Raw genomic sequence first — 9,173 nt, forward strand, 5'->3', positions numbered from 1 at the left:
ACTCAGAGGCTTACTATTCATTCATATGGCATTATTTCAGTGTCTGAGTGATCTCATACATGCATTTCTATGATGGTGTGTGCAAGGGTGGAAAAAGTACTCTTTTGACTTGAGTAAAAGTATCAATACTGCAATATAGAAGCACTCTCTTACAAGTAGAAGTCCGGTATTCATAATGTACTTGAGTAAAAGTACGGCCTCAAAATATACAAAAGTACCAAAAGTAAAAGTGCTCATTATGCAGAATGTCCCATTTCAAGTTTTCAAATGTATAAAAAATCTTTTGAAAATAGCAAATCTACAAGTTCACAATGTGTAGCATTGTGATGCATTGTGAGCTTGTAGATGGGCTATTTTCAAATGGCCAAAATGTATATAGGGTTAATGTATGTTTTTAATAATAATCCAAATCTACAAAGTAACTAGTAACTAGTAACTTCAAATAATTGTAGTGGAGTAAAAGTAATATTTGCCTCTGAGATGTAGTGGAGTAGAAGTAAAAGTACTAAAAATAACATATTGTACTTCAGTACAGTACTCGAGTAAATGTCCTTACTTTACACCACTGTTCCACAATACCTTGCCCTATTTAACACCCTTCATAACACTTAACACACAAGTTACTTCCCTTTAAACACGTTGAAACAGCGATCATACCAAGAAATCACCCCAAGATTTCTTATAAAAAATCACCTTAAACACATTTAAAGTACAATGGTCAAACTATTCTATTCACTGAATATTCTATTGTTGTGCTGTGTTTATAATACTGTATGTTAACTATTATTACTATTAATGCTGCTACAATGTCTAACAAAATAATTGTACTCTTTTGAAACTGTACACAACACTTGACAATAAAGAAACCTTAAACCTTGAAGATGCATATTACAGACACATTTAAACATTTTAGACAATTTATTATGCATGAAATTGATATTTACAAGTAAAAGTTATGAAAGGTACAGTATTATATTTCATAAGAATGATTGAGATATTTAATTGATATTTACAAGTAGGTTATATACGGTACATCATTGAGGTATTTAATTGACATTAACAAGTAAGTTATGTACATCATTGTCTGAAACAAACGTGTTGACGTTTGTATCTTCGGGCAGAAAGTCTTTCCAGCTAAGGCCCGCCTCCCTCCACATGTCTCCCAACGTTGCCTGGCTCATTGCTTTGCAGAGTAGGATGAAGATGCGGAGCAACAGGTTTCCAGCCATACCCAGAGGAATGAGAGTCTTGGAGATCTCCTTGAAGAGCTGTCCCATGGGGATACCTCCCTCGTGGACCATGGGAGCGATCAGCTCAGCCAGGTACAGCCAGAAGTGTGGGATGTCTGTAGACATGTCCACCGCTACATCTAGGATCTCTTGAAGCCCTTTGTAGTACTGCTGTATGGGCATTATGCCAGCCTTGACGAGCTGATGCAGCAGCTGCCCCATGTGGTCTCTGGCGATGGCGCTGCGATCTAGCGTGGACTCCAGGCCATTCCGCACAAACACAAAGAGCAGCTGACCGCTGTTCAGCTCCTGTACACACTGCAGTGCCTCATTCATGTCGTTGAGGTGGAGGTACTCTTGGATGATGGCTGTGGATTTCTTCTCCACTTCCTCCTCGGTCAAGGCGGGCGAGGTGGGTGTCTGGGGAGGTGGGAGGTTAATCGCAGCTTCCTGCTTCATGTTCTCTGTTGTGCTCCTGGCATGCACTCTGCTAGGGCTGTTGTCCTGAGCCAATAGTCTGTCTGAGTGAAGAGAGGAGCCTGAAGAGGGTTGCTGCAGATCAGAGAGTCTGTTCAGGGTGCTGGTGGCTGGACGGATGCCCAGCTCTGAGCCAGAGTCAGCAGGCTTGACACTGATTCCAACGCTGCTGCCTTTATAGCCTTTGTTTCCTGGGGCCAGCAGCTGGTTGTTAATCTCAAGAACACGAGTCTTGGTCATTTTGCTGAGACGTGAAGTATCGATGGGTTGGTTGTTGGTGGAGCTGGAGTAGCTGTTCCAGCCCTTGGCCACCCTTCCCTGTCGTGGGGTGTATGAGCCCCATCCGCCGGGCCGGCCTCCACCCAATCTGTCGCCTGAGCCTCTGATTGACTCCTTGGAGATGAGGGTCTGCTGGACCTTCAACTGCTCCATTTGCACCTCCATCGCAGCATCTTTGTGGATCTGCTCGATGGTCTTGGGACCCTGGTCTCCTCTCCTGGGCACCCAGTTATTCTGTTGGAGGTCCAACACATCCTGCAGCATGAAGCGGATCCTGGGGGAGGTCTTCCTCTCCTTGACGATCTTCTCCATCTGGCCCATGCAAGGCTTGGCCATCTCAAAGTCCATGTCCTTTCCAATGGTGGAAATAAGTGTACACAGGCACTCCAGGGACTCCTCGTCATGTGTTATGAGCAGCTTATTGATGATGCACTTGTCCATGGTCGCGGCCGTCATCATCTTGAGCTTAAATAACTCCCCAATGAACTTAATGTTGCCCAGGGAGCACCTCCTGGCCTTGTTTTTGTAATGGTCCAGTTCCTCCTTGCAGAGCTGCTTCTCCTCCTCCCCCTGGGCAGCATCCAGCTCTTTCTGCTTCTTGTCAAACTCTGTCTTGCAGCAGTTGAGCAACAGCCTGCGGAAATTCACGCAGACTCCTGGCTTATCTGCGCTGGGGACCTTGAGCTCCATAAGGCACTGGCACATTTTGGCATAGACCACAGAGAAGCTGGGCTCTGACTGAGATGGCCTTTTCAAAAATGATGTCCATGACTCCCTTAAGCCGGCCCTCTGTGTCGATGGTGAGCTCCCTCACCTGCTTCGTCAGTTGTTGGAACTTCTGGAGGGTTAACTTGTTCAGGATGCCACGCACTCTGTTGAACAGATCCTGGGTCTTGGCCTCCTCTGTGTCGACCTCCTCACGCCTCTGCTGCTTCTTGCCGGAAGGCTTCCAGGCCTCCTTGGCCTTGTTAAGCTGCACGTCGACGGACAGGGAGAAGTGGCGAAGAGGTCTGTCTCTCCAGCCTGTCTCTCCAGCGGAAGGCCTGAAATCAGAGCCACGGTCCATGCCTCCTGGTAGATGCCGGCTGGTGTTTGGCTTTCCCAGGGGCTTCTTGCTGCTGACTCTGTCTAGGATTACATCAGTGATGACTGGCAAGCCCTCGGGTTTGATCATGCTGACGTTGATGAACTGTAACTGTAGAAGGAATCCTCTATCATAGTTGATCTTCTCCATGATAATGTCCATCATCACCATCACCATCAAGCAGAATGAGCTCTCCGTCGCTGGGGTCTGCCTTTTATACGCGACGTTCTTCAACAACAGCGCCAACGACTTCGTTGTCGCACATTGGCTGTTTCATTTTGAAACTAAACAACGCGCATCCAATGAGCGGTCGCGCGTGCTGTTGTACACAAGCGCGTCCAATCAGCGCGACTTCAGCGAAGGAAATTCGTGACACGCCCACCGAGCTGAAGCAACGTCAGATTTAACGTCAGGTACAGTGTTGCCATGTCGGCTTATTATAAGCGACTTTGAGTTTATTTTTCTGTAAAGTTGCTTGTAAATATTGGTTGTTGTTGTTGTGGGTTGCGGTTTTTGGGCTTGTTTCTAACGTGTACTTGCTTATTTAGGCTTGCTTCCAATTGTTTTTTATTTAAACCAGTTGTTAAGATTTGATGGGATATATGTCCTCACTTGTATATAATACTGTTCCATGTATGATGTGCAATGTTATGCTTGTGCCACAGTGAGGCGTCAGGGTACAAGGTATAGGATGCATGCCTGCCTCCTATAGCCTAATCACATTCTATATGATTACCACCTGTGTGTGGAACCAGTTCATCTTCAGTATCAGTAGTGGAGTCTGCACCGTGAGACTGATGCGTGCAGCCCTCCTAATAAAATACGCCATGCTTGGCTAAATGGAATTACATCTCTTTGTTTTCTCCAAATGCAACGTTAAGCTGCAGAACTAAGCATAACTTAACAGGTTATGGGCCCAGGAGTCGTTCGGAAGAAAAGTTTGTCGGTTTCCACCGTGTAGTCGCGCAACGAACAGCGTGCTAACGGGTTGCTAAGCTAGCAAGGAGAGCAAGCTAGCATCATGGATCAACGAGGAACAAGCAGGTTGCCTCGACTGGCGTTTGACGGAGATGAGACCAAATATGAGATTTGGGAGACAAAAATGTTGGGACATTTTCATTTAATTGGACTAAAACACACGGTCCTGGGAGAACCGAGGACTGACGCTGAAAGAGCGGCAGACGAGAAGAAAAATGCCGACGCGTATGCCGAGATGATTCTACTGTTGGACGACAAGAGCCTCTCATTAATTATGAGGGATGCTGCCGACGATGGAAGAAAGGCTCTAAAAATATTAAGAGAGTATTATGCCGGGAAGGGAAAACCCCGGATAATTAACCTGTACACCATGCTTACATCGCTCCAGAAAGCGGACGACGAAAGTATTATGGACTACATCATCAGAGCAGAAACAGCCATCACTGCACTGCGAAATGCAGGTGAGACGTTGGGAGATGGTCTACTAGTAGCAATGATCTTAAAAGGACTGCCTGTGAGTTTTAAGCCATTCGCAATTCATGTGGCACATACAAATGATAACATCACATTTGCGGAATTCAAGACTAAGCTACGAAGTTTTGAAGAAACAGAGAAGACAAACGCAGCTGAGTCGGGCGACAGTGTGATGAAGACCCAGGGGAGAACCGGGCGGCGACCCGCGAAGACAAACGCACGTGACTGGTGCAAAGAAGACACAGAGATGGTGTGCTTCAAGTGTGGCACAAAAGGTCACCGAGCGAGAGAATGTCGACAGAAGACATGGTGTAGTCGATGCAGAAGCGACACACACAAAGACGCCACATGTAGGCGTAAGGATAAGGACATTAAGGACAAAAGGGATGGCGCGTGCAAAGTCACTGAAGCAGATGACGGCGCCGACTTCGCGTTCAAGATGAGGGACGGGGAGCAGCAGCCGGCGAGCGGCATCCAGGAGAGGGGCCTGATGGTGGACACGGGGGCCACATCACATATAATCACCGATGTGACTCAGTTCAAGGATTTCGACAGCGCGTTCAGACCAGAAAAGCACAGCGTCGAGTTGGCAGACGGCACCCGGTGCAACGGGGTCGCTCAGAGAAGGGGAAATGCTGAGGTTTCCCTAATCGACAGCGGAGGACAGCGACACAAGGCGACGCTGAGAGACGCTTTATTCATACCGTCGTACCCCCAGAGCATCTTCTCAGTAAAGGCGGCGACCACCAGTGGGGCCACGGTTGTCTTTAAAGAAGAGGATGATGCACTGATAACCAGAGACGGTACCAGATTTGACATACATGTATATGGCAAGTTGTATTATTTGCATACTGAGGGTGAGTCTAATGACAAATGTAATGCATGTCATGACATTCAGACATGGCATGAGATATTAGGCCACTGTAATTATGACGATGTTCTTAAATTGCAGAATGTGGTTGAGGGTATGCAGATTAAGGGCAAAGCAGTTAGGCCCGAACATGAGTGTGAGGTGTGTATTCAGGGAAAGTTTGCCCAAACGAGGAATAGAGACCCTGATACCAGAGCAGAGGCTCCCTTGCAGATGGTGCATACAGACCTAGCAGGTCCTGTAGCCACAGAGTCGACAGATGGTTACAAATATGCTCTGTCGTTCACTGACGATTACTCGAGCGTGTTGTTCGTATATTTTCTGAAAAAGAAAAGCGACACAGTACAAGCTACGGAAAAGTTCCTAGCAGATACATCCCCTTATGGGAAAGTGATGTGCATGAGATCCGATAACGGAACAGAGTATACATGCAATGATTTTCAAACACTGATGAGGAAAAACAAAATCAGACATGAAACGTCAGCTCCGTATTCCCCGCACCAGAACGGGACCGCTGAGAGGGGTTGGCGTACTCTTTTTGAGATGGGTAGGTGCATGCTAGTTGAAAGCAAGCTACCAAAACAATTATGGCACTATGCAATACAAACAGCAGCAGTGGTACGCAACAGATGCTTTAACAGGCGTACAGGGCAGACCCCTTACCAGCTGCTGACAGGCAAGAAGGCTAATGTATCTAAAATGCAGAAATTTGGGTCTGTATGCTACACGTACAAACAGGATAAGGCAAAACTGGATTCCAGGTGTGACCAGGGGTGTTTTGTGGGATATGACAAGAACAGCCCGGCGTACTTGGTTTATCATCCAGATACAAATAAAGTGCAAAAGCACAGGCTAGTGAAGTTTGTAAGCAGGGTAGCTATAGAGAAACAGACACAGACAGGTGAGACAGACTCAAATGATAGTTATGACCATATGAGACAGCCTAGGACTAGTGAGACCACGCAGGAGGTCAATAGGAGAGCGGAGAATGCTCAAGAGCCAAGTGTAAGGAGTAGAAATACACACAGTGCTAGTCCAGGTGCAGTTATGAGGCCTAATAATCATAACCAAACACAACAGAGTGTGACAGGTGATGAACTTGAGAGTAGGAGGTATCCAACTAGAGAAAGGAAGAAACCTAGTCACTTAGATGACTTCGTAGATGAAGACAGTGATAGTGATGGGGTTCATACCACAGTAGACTACTGCTACAGAGCAGTATATGGTGTTCCACAGACTTTTGGGGAGGCTATGAGGTCAGCTAACTCAAAAGAGTGGGTAAAAGCCATGGATGAGGAGGTCCACTCATTAAATGAGAACAAGACATTTACCCTGACAACCCTGCCAATAGGCAAGAAAACAGTGGGGGGTAAATGGGTTTACTCCATCAAGAGTGATGTAGAGGGAAGAGACAAGTACAAAGCACGGTTTGTGGCCAAGGGTTACAGCCAGGTAATGGGAATAGACTATGGGGAGACGTTTTCACCAACAGCGAATCTGACGAGTGTAAGGGTGGTGTTACAGAAGGCAGCGCAGGAGGACCTGCTCCTTCACCAGATGGACGTGAAAACAGCGTATTTGCACGCTCCCATAGACTATGATATATACATCAATCCACCAGAGGGTTATGAAGAGAAAGATGATGGTCTAGTGTATAAGCTTGAAAAATCACTTTATGGTCTCAAACAATCAGGGCGCAATTGGAATAGAGTCTTGCACGATTGTTTAACTGAAAATGAGTTCACACAAAATCCAGCCGACCACTGTGTTTATGCCAAAGAGTCAAAAGACAAAAAGGTAATCATAATCATTTGGGTCGATGACTTGATCATTGCAGCCAGCAATGAGAACATTTTGAGAGAGGTGAAAGAGATGCTTGCAGGAAAGTTTAAAATGAAGGATCTAGGAAGACTCAAACATTTTCTGGGTATCGATTTCAACCAATCTGATGGATGTGTAACCATGTCACAGGAGAAGTACACTAATAAGATACTACAGCGTTTTAATATGGAAAACTGTAGAACCAGAGAAACGCCCTGTGAACCAAAACTAGAATATTCTGAGGATGCAGTCAAAATGAATGATGTCAGGATGTACAGGGAGGCTGTAGGAAGCCTTATATATCTAACCACTTGTACCAGACCGGATTTAAGCTTTGTGGTAAGCAGGTTATCACAGTATTTTGCTGAGCCTACAGAAGAGCAGTGGGTTACTGTGAAACATGTTCTAAGATATCTCAAAGGTACTTCTGAGAAAGGGTTAAGTTTCAAAAGAAACAGTGAGAAGCTAGGTATACAGGCCTACAGTGATGCTGACTGGGCGTCTGATGTCAGCGACAGGCGCAGTACCACAGGATACTGTGTGAGTCTTAGTAATAACAGTTCTCTAGTGTCTTGGAAAACTAGAAAACAGCCCACAGTAGCGCTCTCCACATGCGAGGCGGAGTACATGGCACTGGCTTCAACCATTCAGGAGTGTCTATATCTAGAACAGTTACTAGAAGGTATCGATGACTACAAGTACACACAAACTGTAGTACATGAGGACAATCAGGGAACGATTGCTCTCGCCAAAAACCCTGTAAACAGACAGAGGAGTAAGCACGTGGACATAAAGTACCACTTTATCAGATCCACTGTGAGTGAGGGGAGAGTCATTCTGATGTATTGTCCTACAGATGATATGGTTGCTGATATAATGACGAAACCTGTAACTAAATTGAAACTTAAGAAGTTTGGTGCAATTATTTTTGGAGTTTGAAATGTGTAAGAGAGGTCCACATTCATTCTGTATGTTTTTGATTTGTTTTTGTTTAAGATTACAACAACCTGAGAACAAGTGGGGGTGTTAAGATTTGATGGGATATATGTCCTCACTTGTATATAATACTGTTCCATGTATGATGTGCAATGTTATGCTTGTGCCACAGTGAGGCGTCAGGGTACAAGGTATAGGATGCATGCCTGCCTCCTATAGCCTAATCACATTCTATATGATTACCACCTGTGTGTGGAACCAGTTCATCTTCAGTATCAGTAGTGGAGTCTGCACCGTGAGACTGATGCGTGCAGCCCTCCTAATAAAATACGCCATGCTTGGCTAAATGGAATTACATCTCTTTGTTTTCTCCGAATGCAACGTTAAGCTGCAGAACTAAGCATAACTTAACACCAGTGGTTCTCAAATATTTTCATTAACATTTTTTGAGCATTTGTGTTGTTAGAATTTAAAAAACAAATAATAATAATAATATTCCACATTTTATTGCAAGAGTTTTTTTTTTTAAATTGCAGATCTACAAGCTCACAACGTGTCATATAGCGTGATTTTGTAGATCTGCTATTTTCAAACGGCCGACGCCGACGGTTTAAAGAGCTCATGCAAGTTGCTTCTTTTGGTCTTGTTGGCCTAGACATATTTTACTGCATGTGTTCTGATGGACGTTCGATGTCTGTAGGAGAATCCTATTAAATCTACTTGAATTCAACTGAACGCCGTTGGTGTAACGTTACTGTAACATGAAATAAAATAAGAGTTTTAAACTCGCTCGTTAGATTCAGTGGAAGAAGTACGCACATGTTTTACTTTAAGTAAAAGTATCAATACTGCATTACTGCAATGTAGAAATACTTAGTTACAAGAAAAAGTCTGTTATGAAGTCTGTTATTCATATTTACTTGAGTAAAAGTACAAAAGTATTGGCATCAAAATGTACTTAAAGTACCAAAAGTAAAAGAAAATCTACTTTTAAATAGGAAATACTCCACTAAAAGTAGAAAAT

General features: G+C 44.7%; 1 protein-coding gene and 1 pseudogene across 2 annotated transcripts in view; one reads left to right on the top strand and one right to left on the bottom strand.

The window, feature by feature from the left end:
• Nucleotides 1-9,173, top strand: part of LOC308078948 (uncharacterized protein) — a gene marked incomplete at its 5' end in the record, with an annotated part of 31,501 nt that overhangs the window by 10,858 nt on the left and 11,470 nt on the right. The gene's annotated exons all lie outside the window — the stretch shown is intronic.
• Nucleotides 1,047-3,240, bottom strand: LOC308078222 (eukaryotic translation initiation factor 4 gamma 1-like; annotated as a pseudogene). Its single transcript has one exon. The product of its transcript is annotated as a eukaryotic translation initiation factor 4 gamma 1-like (transcript).

This window comes from Gymnoscopelus braueri (genome assembly GCF_963280865.1).
Source record: "Gymnoscopelus braueri genome assembly, chromosome: 22".
Taxonomy (NCBI): Eukaryota; Metazoa; Chordata; class Actinopteri; order Myctophiformes; family Myctophidae; genus Gymnoscopelus; species Gymnoscopelus braueri.